The sequence below is a fragment of the Lissotriton vulgaris genome, chromosome 10 (genome assembly GCF_964263255.1).
Source record: "Lissotriton vulgaris chromosome 10, aLisVul1.2, whole genome shotgun sequence".
NCBI classification, from domain to species: domain Eukaryota; kingdom Metazoa; phylum Chordata; class Amphibia; order Caudata; family Salamandridae; genus Lissotriton; species Lissotriton vulgaris.
Genome location: NC_141698.1, coordinates 356,986,582 through 357,000,768, shown reverse-complemented (window position 1 = coordinate 357,000,768; position 14,187 = coordinate 356,986,582).

The following is a 14,187-nucleotide window of genomic DNA, read 5'->3' as shown; positions in this document are numbered from 1 at the left end:
GACTTATACATATGTTTGAAGGAGTGGTTGATCATAACATTCTGGAGTTCTCTATAGGTTAGCTGATAGGAATGTGCTAAAATTAAGATGTTGGAATCTGTTATTCATAGTTTTTATTATTCCCACAAACCGTAGCGTAAACCTTCCTCCCTTAACATATCAGATCACTGAATTGCTATGGTGTACCATAACCTATAATAATTCCTGTGAGAAGGGCACACTATCTCTTGGCTGACAAAGAAATCTTTCTATCGAAGTCCTCATATAGGTGCTAGAGTTGTGTAGAGAGTACCAGAAAATGAGGCATAGGATTGAAAGAAGTCTACTAGGTTGAAAACTAAATCGAGATTATAATTTTTAGTGAGCTTTGGATTGTCACAATATTAGAAACGCCATAGTACTAATAATTGATGCTTAATAAAAATGTTTTTTTGGTAGTGTTGCATTTGGTTTGGAAATATTCAAGTTCTAAAAATTGACTAACAGTGGACTTTTCCATCTGCAGATTATACTGAATGGCCAACAGAGGCAGTGTTGCAGGGGAATAGTTCTCTGCTTGCTGATAGAAAAAAAAAAGAAAACTCATTCCTCCGCCTTCTCAATGCCTCGATAAATATACATGGTAACTCAAACTCTCATTTAATCACTTTGCCATTAATAAAAAGTTCATATCATCTGATGGCTCTCAGTGCCTTTTAGTGAGGTCTTCCACATAAATATAATCTTCTAAGACAGTAGCAATATGGATGACGCTATGGCCATCATGATAGTTTATCAAAGACTTTGACTGTCTATGTGGCTGACAAAATCTTCTTTAGATACTTGTGCAGGCAATTTCTCCTCTGAGTTAATTACCATCTTTCAGGCTGGAATGAGGTTTCTTAGGTTAGAGCAATTGACTTACTTTCAGATGGAGGGAAGCTATTTAACCTGTTTCCCTGCTTTCTGTGAGTGGGACTCTGATACTCAAGATGGACTGGTATTTAGAAACTGTGTCCTTCTAACTCTAGCTCTCTTTAAATAGGAGCCCAATGCTTTTAATGGTGCAGAGTACTTTCCCATTACACGTCCTACTTGCTGAGCAGTCTTATTCCCAGATACTTACCTAGTGTGTAATTGCTGATGTCTGGTCCTCCGGTGTAATCGTCACCCAGGGCGATTGGTCAAGTGGTGCCATTACATCACAAAGCTACAGCAGGATGGCATCTCACATGAGGGCCAATCAGGTGACTCTTCTAACTCTAGCCCTCTTTAAATAGGAGCACAATGCTTTTAATGGTTCTGTGTACTTTCCCATTACACCTCCTACTTGCTTTGCAGTCATATTTACAGGTAGTTACCTAGTGTGTATTTGCTGATGTCTGGTCCTCCGGTGTAATAGTCACCCAGGGCGATTGGTCAAGTGGTGCCATTACATCACAAACCTACAGCAGGATATCATCTAACATGAGGGCTAATCAGTTGCCTAGTACGCAATAGGATATATGTATCATGGTATATCAGACGGAGCAATGTAGACAGGTTGCCCAGCTGAAGACTAAGGTGGTGAGATGAAAGGACCTAGGCCTTTAGTTGAGACTTATACATATGTTTGAAGGAGTGGTTGATCATAACATTCTGGAGTTCTCTATAGGTTAGCTGATAGGAATGTGCTAAAATTAAGATGTTGGAATCTGTTATTCATAGTTTTTATTATTCCCACAAACCGTAGCGTAAACCTTCCTCCCTTAACATATCAGATCACTGAATTGCTATGGTGTACCATAACCTATAATAATTCCTGTGAGAAGGGCACACTATCTCTTGGCTGACAAAGAAATCTTTCTATCGAAGTCCTCATATAGGTGCTAGAGTTGTGTAGAGAGTACCAGAAAATGAGGCATAGGATTGAAAGAAGTCTACTAGGTTGAAAACTAAATTGAGATTATAATTTTTAGTGAGCTTTGGATTGTCACAATATTAGACACGACATAGTACTAATAATTGATGCTTTATAAAAATGTTTTTTGGTAGTGTTGCATTTGGTTTGGAAATATTCAAGTTCTAAAAATTGACTAATAGTGGACTTTTCCATCTGCAGATTATACTGAATGGCCAACAGAGGCAGTGTTGCAGAGGAATATTTTTCTGCTTGCTGACAGAAAAAAAAAAGAAAACTCATTCCTCCGCCTTCTCCATGCATCAATAAATATACATGGTAACTCAAACTCTCATTTAATCACTTTGCCATTAATAAAAAGTTCATATCATCTGATGGCTCTCAGTGCCTTTTAGTGAGGTCTTCCACATAAATATAATCTTCTAAGACGGTAGCAATATGGATGACGCTATGGCCATCATGATAGTTTATCAAAGACTTTGACTGTCTATGTGGCTGACAAAATCTTCTTTAGATACTTGTGCAGGCAATTTCTCCTCCGAGTTAATTACCATCTTTCAGGCTGGAATGAGGTTTCTTAGGTTAGAGCAATTGACTTACTTTCAGATGGAGGGAAGCTATTTAACCTGTTTCCCTGCTTTCTGTGAGTGGGACTCTGATACTCAAGATGGACTGGTATTTAGAAACTGTGTTCTTCTAACTCTAGCCCTCTTTAAATAGGAGCCCAATGCTTTTAATGGTGCAGAGTACTTTCCCATTACACCTCCTACTTGCTGTGCAGTCTTATTCCCAGATACTTACCTAGTGTGTAATTGCTGATGTCTGGTCCTCCGGTGTAATCGTCACCCAGGGCGATTGATCAAGTGGTGCCATTATATCACAAAGCTACAGCAGGATGGCATCTCACATGAGGGCCAATCAGTTAACTCTTCTAACTCTAGCCCTCTTTAAATAGGAGCACAATGCTTTTAATGGTTCTGTGAACTTTCCCATTACACCTCCTACTTGCTTTGCGGTCATATTTACAGGTAGTTACCTAGTGTGTATTTGCTGATGTCTGGTCCTCCGGTGTAATAGTCACCCAGGGCGATTGATCAAGTGGTGCCATTACATCACAAACCTACAGCAGGATATCATCTAACATGAGGGCTAATCAGTTGCCTAGTATGCAAAAGGATACATGTATCATGGTATATCAGACGGAGCAATGTAGACAGGTTGCCCAGCTGAAGACTAAGGTGGTGAGATGAAAGGACCTAGGCCTTTAGTTGAGACTTATACATATGTTTGAAGGAGTGGTTGATCATAACATTCTGGAGTTCTCTATAGGTTAGCTGATAGGAATGTGCTAAAATTAAGATGTTGGAATCTGTTATTCATAGTTTTTATTATTCCCACAAACCGTAGCGTAAACCTTCCTCCCTTAACATATCAGATCACTGAATTGCTATGGTGTACCATAACCTATAATAATTCCTGTGAGAAGGGCACACTATCTCTTGGCTGACAAAGAGATCTTTCTATCGAAGTCCTAATATAGGTGCTAGAGTTGTGTAGAGAGTACCAGCAAATGAGGCATAGGATTGAAAAAAGTCTGCTAGGTTGAAAACTAAATTGAGATTATAATTTTTAGTGAGCTTTGGATTGTCACAATATTAGAAACGCCATAGTACTAATAATTGATGCTTAATAAAATGTTTTTTTGGTAGTGTTGCATTTGGTTTGGAAATATTCAAGTTCTAAAAATTGACTAACAGTGGACTTTTCCATCTGCAGATTATACTGAATGGCCAACAGAGGCAGTGTTGCAGAGGAATAGTTCTCTGCTTGCTGATAGAAAAAAAAAAGAAAACTCATTCCTCCGCCTTCTCAATGCCTCGATAAATATACATGGTAACTCAAACTCTCATTTAATCACTTTGCCATTAATAAAAAGTTCATATCATCTGATGGCTCTCAGTGCCTTTTAGTGAGGTCTTCCACATAAATATAATCTTGTAAGACGGTAGCAACATGGATGACGCTATTGCCATCATGATAGTTTATCAAAGACTTTGACTGTCTATGTGGCTGACAAAATCTTCTTTAGATACTGGTGCAGGCAATTTCTCCTCCGAGTTAATTACCATCTTTCAGGCTGGAATAAGGTTTCTTAGGTTACAGCATTTGACTTACTTTCAGATGGAGGGAAGCTATTTAACCTGTTGCCCTGCTCTCTGTGAGTGGGACTCTGATACTCAAGATGGACTGGTATTTAGAAACTGTGTTCTTCTAACTCTAGCCCTCTTTAAATAGGAGCCCAATGCTTTTAATGGTGCAGAGTACTTTCCCATTACATGTCCTACTTGCTGTGCAGTCTTATTTCCAGATACTTACCTAGTGTGTAATTGCTGATGTCTGGTCCTCCGGTGTAATCGTCACCCAGGGCGATTGGTCAAGTGGTGCCATTGCATCACAAAGCTACAGCAGGATGGCATCTCACATGAGGGCCAATCAGTTGACTCTTCTAACTCTAGCCCTCTTTAAATAGGAGCACAATGCTTTTAATGGTTCTGTGTACTTTCCCATTACACCTCCTACTTGCTTTGCAGTCATATTTACAGGTAGTTACCTAGTGTGTATTTGCTGATGTCTGGTCCTCCGGTGTAATAGTCACCCAGGGCGATTGGTCAAGTGGTGCCATTACATCACAAACCTACAGCAGGATATCATCTAACATGAGGGCTAATCAGTTGCCTAGTACGCAATAGGATACATGTATCATGGTATATCAGACGGAGCAATGTAGACAGGTTGCCCAGCTGAAGACTAAGGTGGTGAGATGAAAGGACCTAGGCCTTTAGTTGAGACTTATACATATGTTTGAAGGAGTGGTTGATCATAACATTCTGGAGTTCTCTATAGGTTAGCTGATAGGAATGTGCTAAAATTAAGATGTTGGAATCTGTTATTCATAGTTTTTATTATTCCCACAAACCGTAGTGTAAACCTTCCTCCCTTAACATATCAGATCACTGAATTGCTATGGTGTACCATAACCTATAATAATTCCTGTGAGAAGGGCACACTATCTCTTGGCTGACAAAGAGATCTTTCTATCGAAGTCCTCATATAGGTGCTAGAGTTGTGTAGAGAGTACCAGCAAATGAGGCATAGGATTGAAAGAAGTCTGCTAGGTTGAAAACTAAATTGAGATTATAATTTTTAGTGAGCTTTGGATTGTCACAATATTAGAAACGCCATAGTACTAATAATTGATGCTTAATAAAATGTTTTTTTGGTAGTGTTGCATTTGGTTTGGAAATATTCAAGTTCTAAAAATTGACTAACAGTGGACTTTTCCATCTGCAGATTATACTGAATGGCCAACAGAGGCAGTGTTGCAGAGGAATAGTTCTCTGCTTGCTGATAGAAAAAAAAAAGAAAACTCATTTCTCCGCCTTCTGCATGCCTCGATAAATATACCTGGTAAGTCAAACTCTCATTTAATCATTTTGCCATTAATAAAAAGTTCATATCATCTGATGGCTCTCAGTGCCTTTTAGGAGGTCTTCCACATAAATATAATCTTCTAAGACGGTAGCAATATGGATGACGCTATGGCCATCATGATAGTTTATCAAAGACTTTGACTGTCTATGTGGCTGACAAAATCTTCTTTAAATACTTGTGCAGGCAATTTCTCCTCCGAGTTAATTACCATCTTTCAGGCTGGAATGAGGTTTCTTAGGTTAGAGCAATTGACTTACTTTCCGATGGAGGGAAGCTATTTAACCTGTTTCCCTGCTTTCTGTGAGTGGGACTCTGATACTCAAGATGGACTGGTATTTAGAAACTGTGTTCTTCTAACTCTAGCCCTCTTTAAATAGGAGCCCAATGCTTTTAATGGTGCAGAGTACTTTCCCATTACACGTCCTACGTGCTGTGCAGTCTTATTCCCAGATACTTACCTAGTGTGCAATTGCTGATGTCTGGTCCTCCGGTGTAATCGTCACCCAGGGCGATTGGTCAAGTGGTGCCATTACATCACAAAGCTACAGCAGGATGGCATCTCACATGAGGGCCAATCAGATGACTCTTCTAACTCTAGCCCTCTTTAAATAGGAGCACAATGCTTTTAATGGTTCTGTGTACTTTCCCATTACACCTCCTACTTGCTTTGCAGTCATATTTACAGGTAGTTACCTAGTGTGTATTTGCTGATGTCTGGTCCTCCGGTGTAATAGTCACCCAGGGCGATTGGTCAAGTGGTGCCATTACATCACAAACCTACAGCAGGATATCATCTAACATGAGGGCTAATCAGTTGCCTAGTACGCAATAGGATACATGTATCATGGTATATCAGACGGAGCAATGTAGACAGGTTGCCCAGCTGAAGACTAAGGTGGTGAGATGAAAGGACCTAGGCCTTTAGTTGAGACTTATACATATGTTTGAAGGAGTGGTTGATCATAACATTCTGGAGTTCTCTATAGGTTAGCTGATAGGAATGTGCTAAAATTAAGATGTTGGAATCTGTTATTCATAGTTTTTATTATTCCCACAAACCGTAGCGTAAACCTTCCTCCCTTAACATATCAGATCACTGAATTGCTATGGTGTACCATAACCTATAATAATTCCTGTGAGAAGGGCACACTATCTCTTGGCTGACAAAGAGATCTTTCTATCGAAGTCCTCATATAGGTGCTAGAGTTGTGTAGAGAGTACCAGCAAATGAGGCATAGGATTGAAAGAAGTCTGCTAGGTTGAAAACTAAATTGAGATTATAATTTTTAGTGAGCTTTGGATTGTCACAATATTAGAAACGCCATAGTACTAATAATTGATGCTTAATAAAATGTTTTTTTGGTAGTGTTGCATTTGGTTTGGAAATAACGAACAGTGGACTTTTCCATCTGCAGATTATACTGAATGGCCAACAGAGGCAGTGTTGCAGAGGAATATTTCTCTGCTTGCTGATAGAAAAAAAAAAGAAAACTCATTCCTCCGCCTTCTCAATGCCTCGATAAATATACATGGTAAGTCAAACTCTCATTTAATCACTTTGCCATTAATAAAAAGTTCATATCATCTGATGGCTCTCAGTGCCTTTTAGTGAGGTCTTCCACATAAATATAATCTTCTAAGACGGTAGCAATATGGATGACGCTATGGCCATCATGATAGTTTATCAAAGACTTTGACTGTCTATGTGGCTGACAAAATCTTCTTTAGATACTTGTGCAGGCAATTTCTCCTCCGAGTTAATTACCATCTTTCAGGCTGGAATGAGGTTTCTTAGGTTAGAGCAATTGACTTACTTTCAGATGGAGGGAAGCTATTTAACCTGTTTCCCTGCTTTCTGTGAGTGGGACTCTGATACTCAAGATGGGCTGGTATTTAGAAACTGTGTTCTTCTAACTCTAGCCCTCTTTAAATAGGAGCCCAATGCTTTTAATGGTGCAGAGTACTTTCCCATTACACGTCCTACTTGCTGAGCAGTCTTATTCCCAGATACTTACCTAGTGTGTAATTGCTGATGTCTGGTCCTCCGGTGTAATCGTCACCCAGGGCGATTGGTCAAGTGGTGCCATTACATCACAAAGCTACAGCAGGATGGCATCTCACATGAGGGCCAATCAGTTGACTCTTCTAACTCTAGCCCTCTTTAAATAGGAGCACAATGCTTTTAATGGTTCTGTGTACTTTCCCATTACACCTCCTACTTGCTTTGCAGTCATATTTACAGGTAGTTACCTAGTGTGTATTTGCTGATGTCTGGTCCTCCGGTGTAATAGTCACCCAGGGCGATTGGTCAAGTGGTGCCATTACATCACAAACCTACAGCAGGATATCATCTAACATGAGGGCTAATCAGTTGCCTAGTACGCAATAGGATACATGTGTCATGGTATATCAGACGGAGCAATGTAGACAGGTTGCCCAGCTGAAGACTAAGGTGGTGAGATGAAAGGACCTAGGCCTTTAGTTGAGACTTATACATATGTTTGAAGGAGTGGTTGATCATAACATTCTGGAGTTCTCTATAGGTTAGCTGATAGGAATGTGCTAAAATGAAGATGTTGGAATCTGTTATTCATAGTTTTTATTATTCCCACAAACCGTAGCGTAAACCTTCCTCCCTTAACATATCAGATCACTGAATTGCTATGGTGTACCATAACATATAATAATTCCTGTGAGAAGGGCACACTATCTCTTGGCTGACAAAGAGATCTTTCTATCGAAGTCCTCATATAGGTGCTAGAGTTGTGTAGAGAGTACCAGCAAATGAGGCATAGGATTGAAAGAAGTCTGCTAGGTTGAAAACTAAATTGAGATTATAATTTTTAGTGAGCTTTGGATTGTCACAATATTAGAAACGCCATAGTACTAATAATTGATGCTTAATAAAATGTTTTTTTGGTAGTGTTGCATTTGGTTTGGAAATATTCAAGTTCTAAAAATTGACTAACAGTGGACTTTTCCATCTGCAGATTATACTGAATGGCCAACAGAGGCAGTGTTGCAGAGGAATAGTTCTCTGCTTGCTGATAGAAAAAAAAAAGAAAACTCATTCCTCCACCTTCTCAATGCCTCGATAAATATACATGGTAACTCAAACTCTCATTTAATCACTTTGCCATTAATAAAAAGTTCATATCATCTGATGGCTCTCAGTGCCTTTTAGTGAGGTCTTCCACATAAATATAATCTTCTAAGACGGTAGCAATATGGATGACGCTATGGCCATCATGATAGTTTATCAAAGACTTTGACTGTCTATGTGGCTGACAAAATCTTCTTTAGATACTTGTGCAGGCAATTTCTCCTCCGAGTTAATTACCATCTTTCAGGCTGGAATGAGGTTTCTTAGGTTAGAGCAATTGACTTACTTCCAGATGGAGGGAAGCTATTTAACCTGTTTCCCTGCTTTCTGTGAGTGGGACTCTGATACTCAAGATGGACTGGTATTTAGAAACTGTGTTCTTCTAACTCTAGCCCTCTTTAAATAGGAGCCCAATGCTTTTAATGGTGCAGAGTACTTTCCCATTACACCTCCTACTTGCTGTGCAGTCTTATTCCCAGATACTTACCTAGTGTGTAATTGCTGATGTCTGGTCCTCCGGTGTAATCGTCACCCAGGGCGATTGATAAAGTGGTGCCATTACATCACAAAGCTACAGCAGGATGGCATCTCACATGAGGGCCAATCAGTTGACTCTTCTAACTCTAGCCCTCTTTAAATAGGAGCACAATGCTTTTAATGGTTCTGTGTACTTTCCCATTACACCTCCTACTTGCTTTGCAGTCATATTTACAGGTAGTTACCTAGTGTGTATTTGCTGATGTCTGGTCCTCCGGTGTAATAGTCACCCAGGGCGATTGATCAAGTGGTGCCATTACATCACAAACCTACAGCAGGATATCATCTAACATGAGGGCTAATCAGTTGCCTAGTACGCAATAGGATACATGTGTCATGGTATATCAGATGGAGCAATGTAGACAGGATGCCCAGCTGAAGACTAAGGTGGTGAGATGAAAGGACCTAGGCCTTTAGTTGAGACTTATACATATGTTTGAAGGAGTGGTTGATCATAACATTCTGGAGTTCTCTATAGGTTAGCTGATAGGAATGTGCTAAAATTAAGATGTTGGAATCTGTTATTCATAGTTTTTATTATTCCCACAAACCGTAGCGTAAACCTTCCTCCCTTAACATATCAGATCACTGAATTGCTATGGTGTACCATAACCTATAATAATTCCTGTGAGAAGGGCACACTATCTCTTGGCTGACAAAGAGATCTTTCTATCGAAGTCCTCATATAGGTGCTAGAGTTGTGTAGAGAGTACCAGCAAATGAGGCATAGGATTGAAAGAAGTCTGCTAGGTTGAAAACTAAATTGAGATTATAATTTTTAGTGAGCTTTGGATTGTCACAATATTAGAAACGCCATAGTACTAATAATTGATGCTTAATAAAATGTTTTTTTGGTAGTGTTGCATTTGGTTTGGAAATATTCAAGTTCTAAAAATTGACTAACAGTGGACTTTTCCATCTGCAGATTATACTGAATGGCCAACAGAGGCAGTGTTGCAGAGGAATAGTTCTCTGCTTGCTGATAGAAAAAAAAAAGAAAACTCATTCCTCCACCTTCTCAATGCCTCGATAAATATACATGGTAACTCAAACTCTCATTTAATCACTTTGCCATTAATAAAAAGTTCATATCATCTGATGGTCCTCAGTGCCTTTTAGTGAGGTCTTCCACATAAATATAATCTTCTAAGACGGTAGCAATATGGATGACGCTATGGCCATCATGATAGTTTATCAAAGACTTTGACTGTCTATGTGGCTGACAAAATCTTCTTTAGATACTTGTGCAGGCAATTTCTCCTCCGAGTTAATTACCATCTTTCAGGCTGGAATGAGGTTTCTTAGGTTAGAGCAATTGACTTACTTCCAGATGGAGGGAAGCTATTTAACCTGTTTCCCTGCTTTCTGTGAGTGGGACTCTGATACTCAAGATGGACTGGTATTTAGAAACTGTGTTCTTCTAACTCTAGCCCTCTTTAAATAGGAGCCCAATGCTTTTAATGGTGCAGAGTACTTTCCCATTACACCTCCTACTTGCTGTGCAGTCTTATTCCCAGATACTTACCTAGTGTGTAATTGCTGATGTCTGGTCCTCCGGTGTAATCGTCACCCAGGGCGATTGATCAAGTGGTGCCATTACATCACAAAGCTACAGCAGGATGGCATCTCACATGAGGGCCAATCAGTTGACTCTTCTAACTCTAGCCCTCTTTAAATAGGAGCACAATGCTTTTAATGGTTCTGTGTACTTTCCCATTACACCTCCTACTTGCTTTGCAGTCATATTTACAGGTAGTTACCTAGTGTGTATTTGCTGATGTCTGGTCCTCCGGTGTAATAGTCACCCAGGGCGATTGATCAAGTGGTGCCATTACATCACAAACCTACAGCAGGATATCATCTAACATGAGGGCTAATCAGTTGCCTAGTACGCAATAGGATACATGTGTCATGGTATATCAGATGGAGCAATGTAGACAGGATGCCCAGCTGAAGACTAAGGTGGTGAGATGAAAGGACCTAGGCCTTTAGTTGAGACTTATACATATGTTTGAAGGAGTGGTTGATCATAACATTCTGGAGTTCTCTATAGGTTAGCTGATAGGAATGTGCTAAAATTAAGATGTTGGAATCTGTTATTCATAGTTTTTATTATTCCCACAAACCGTAGCGTAAACCTTCCTCCCTTAACATATCAGATCACTGAATTGCTATGGTGTACCATAACCTATAATAATTCCTGTGAGAAGGGCACACTATCTCTTGGCTGACAAAGAGATCTTTCTATCGAAGTCCTCATATAGGTGCTAGAGTTGTGTAGAGAGTACCAGCAAATGAGGCATAGGACTGAAAGAAGTCTGCTAGGTTGAAAACTAAATTGAGATTATAATTTTTAGTGAGCTTTGGATTGTCACAATATTAGAAACGCCATAGTACTAATAATTGATGCTTAATAAAATGTTTTTTTGGTAGTGTTGCATTTGGTTTGGAAATATTCAAGTTCTAAAAATTGACTAACAGTGGACTTTTCCATCTGCAGATTATACTGAATGGCCAACAGAGGCAGTGTTGCAGAGGAATAGTTCTCTGCTTGCTGATAGAAAAAAATAAAGAAAACTCATTCCTCCGCCTTCTCAATGCCTCAATAAATATACATGGTAACTCAAACTCTCATTTAATCACTTTGCCATTAATAAAAAGTTCATATCATCTGATGGCTCTCAGTGCCTTTTAGTGAGGTCTTCCACATAAATATAATCTTCTAAGACGGTAGCAATATGGATGACGCTATGGCCATCATGATAGTTTATCAAAGACTTTGACTGTCTATGTGGCTGACAAAATCTTCTTTAGATACTTGTGCAGGCAATTTCTCCTCCGAGTTAATTACCATCTTTCAGGCTGGAATGAGGTTTCTTAGGTTAGAGCAATTGACTTACTTTCCGATGGAGGGAAGCTATTTAACCTGTTTCCCTGCTTTCTGTGAGTGGGACTCTGATACTCAAGATGGACTGGTATTTAGAAACTGTGTTCTTCTAACTCTAGCCCTCTTTAAATAGGAGCCCAATGCTTTTAATGGTGCAGAGTACTTTCCCATTACACGTCCTACTTGCTGAGCAGTCTTATTCCCAGATACTTACCTAGTGTGTAATTGCTGATGTCTGGTCCTCCGGTGTAATCGTCACCCAGGGCGATTGGTCAAGTGGTGCCATTACATCACAAAGCTACGGCAGGATGGCATCTCACATGAGGGCCAATCAGTTGACTCTTCTAACTCTAGCCCTCTTTAAATAGGAGCACAATGCTTTTAATGGTTCTGTGTACTTTCCCATTACACCTCCTACTTGCTTTGCAGTCATATTTACAGGTAGTTACCTAGTGTGTATTTGCTGATGTCTGGTCCTCCGGTGTAATAGTCACCCAGGGCGATTGGTCAAGTGGTGCCATTACATCACAAACCTACAGCAGGATATCATCTAACATGAGGGCTAATCAGTTGCCTAGTACGCAATAGGATACATGTATCATGGTATATCAGACCGAGCAATGTAGACAGGTTGCCCAGCTGAAGACTAAGGTGGTGAGATGAAAGGACCTAGGCCTTTAGTTGAGACTTACACATATGTTTGAAGGAGTGGTTGATCATAACATTCTGGAGTTCTCTATAGGTTAGCTGATAGGAATGTGCTAAAATTAAGATGTTGGAATCTGTTATTCATAGTTTTTATTATTCCCACAAACCGTAGCGTAAACCTTCCTCCCTTAACATATCAGATCACTGAATTGCTATGGTGTACCATAACCTATAATAATTCCTGTGAGAAGGGCACACTATCTCTTGGCTGACAAAGAGATCTTTCTATCGAAGTCCTCATATAGGTGCTAGAGTTGTGTAGAGAGTACCAGCAAATGAGGCATAGGATTGAAAGAAGTCTGCTAGGTTGAAAACTAAATTGAGATTATAATTTTTAGTGAGCTTTGGATTGTCACAATATTAGAAACGCCATAGTACTAATAATTGATGCTTAATAAAATGTTTTTTTGGTAGTGTTGCATTTGGTTTGGAAATATTAAAGTTCTAAAAATTGACTAACAGTGGACTTTTCCATCTGCAGATTATACTGAATGGCCAACAGAGGCAGTGTTGCAGAGGAATAGTTCTCTGCTTGCTGATAGAAAAAAAAAAGAAAACTCATTCCTCCGCCTTCTCAATGCCTCGATAAATATACATGGTAACTCAAACTCTCATTTAATCACTTTGCCATTAATAAAAAGTTCATATCATCTGATGGCTCTCAGTGCCTTTTAGTGAGGTCTTCCACATAAATATAATCTTCTAAGACGGTAGCAATATGGATGACGCTATGGCCATCATGATAGTTTATCAAAGACTTTGACTGTCTATGTGGCTGACAAAATCTTCTTTAGATACTTGTGCAGGCAATTTCTCCTCCGAGTTAATTACCATCTTTCAGGCTGGAATGAGGTTTCTTAGGTTAGAGCAATTGACTTACTTCCAGATGGAGGGAAGCTATTTAACCTGTTTCCCTGCTTTCTGTGAGTGGGACTCTGATACTCAAGATGGACTGGTATTTAGAAACTGTGTTCTTCTAACTCTAGCCCTCTTTAAATAGGAGCCCAATGCTTTTAATGGTGCAGAGTACTTTCCCATTACACCTCCTACTTGCTGTGCAGTCTTATTCCCAGATACTTACCTAGTGTGTAATTGCTGATGTCTGGTCCTCCGGTGTAATCGTCACCCAGGGCGATTGATCAAGTGGTGCCATTACATCACAAAGCTACAGCAGGATGGCATCTCACATGAGGGCCAATCAGTTGACTCTTCTAACTCTAGCCCTCTTTAAATAGGAGCACAATGCTTTTAATGGTTCTGTGTACTTTCCCATTACACCTCCTACTTGCTTTGCAGTCATATTTACAGGTAGTTACCTAGTGTGTATTTGCTGATGTCTGGTCCTCCGGTGTAATAGTCACCCAGGGCGATTGATCAAGTGGTGCCATTACATCACAAACCTACAGCAGGATATCATCTAACATGAGGGCTAATCAGTTGCCTAGTATGCAATAGGATACATGTGTCATGGTATATCAGACGGAGCAATGTAGACAGGATGCCCAGCTGAAGACTAAGGTGGTGAGATGAAAGGACCTAGGCCTTTAGTTGAGACTTATACATATGTTTGAAGGAGTGGTT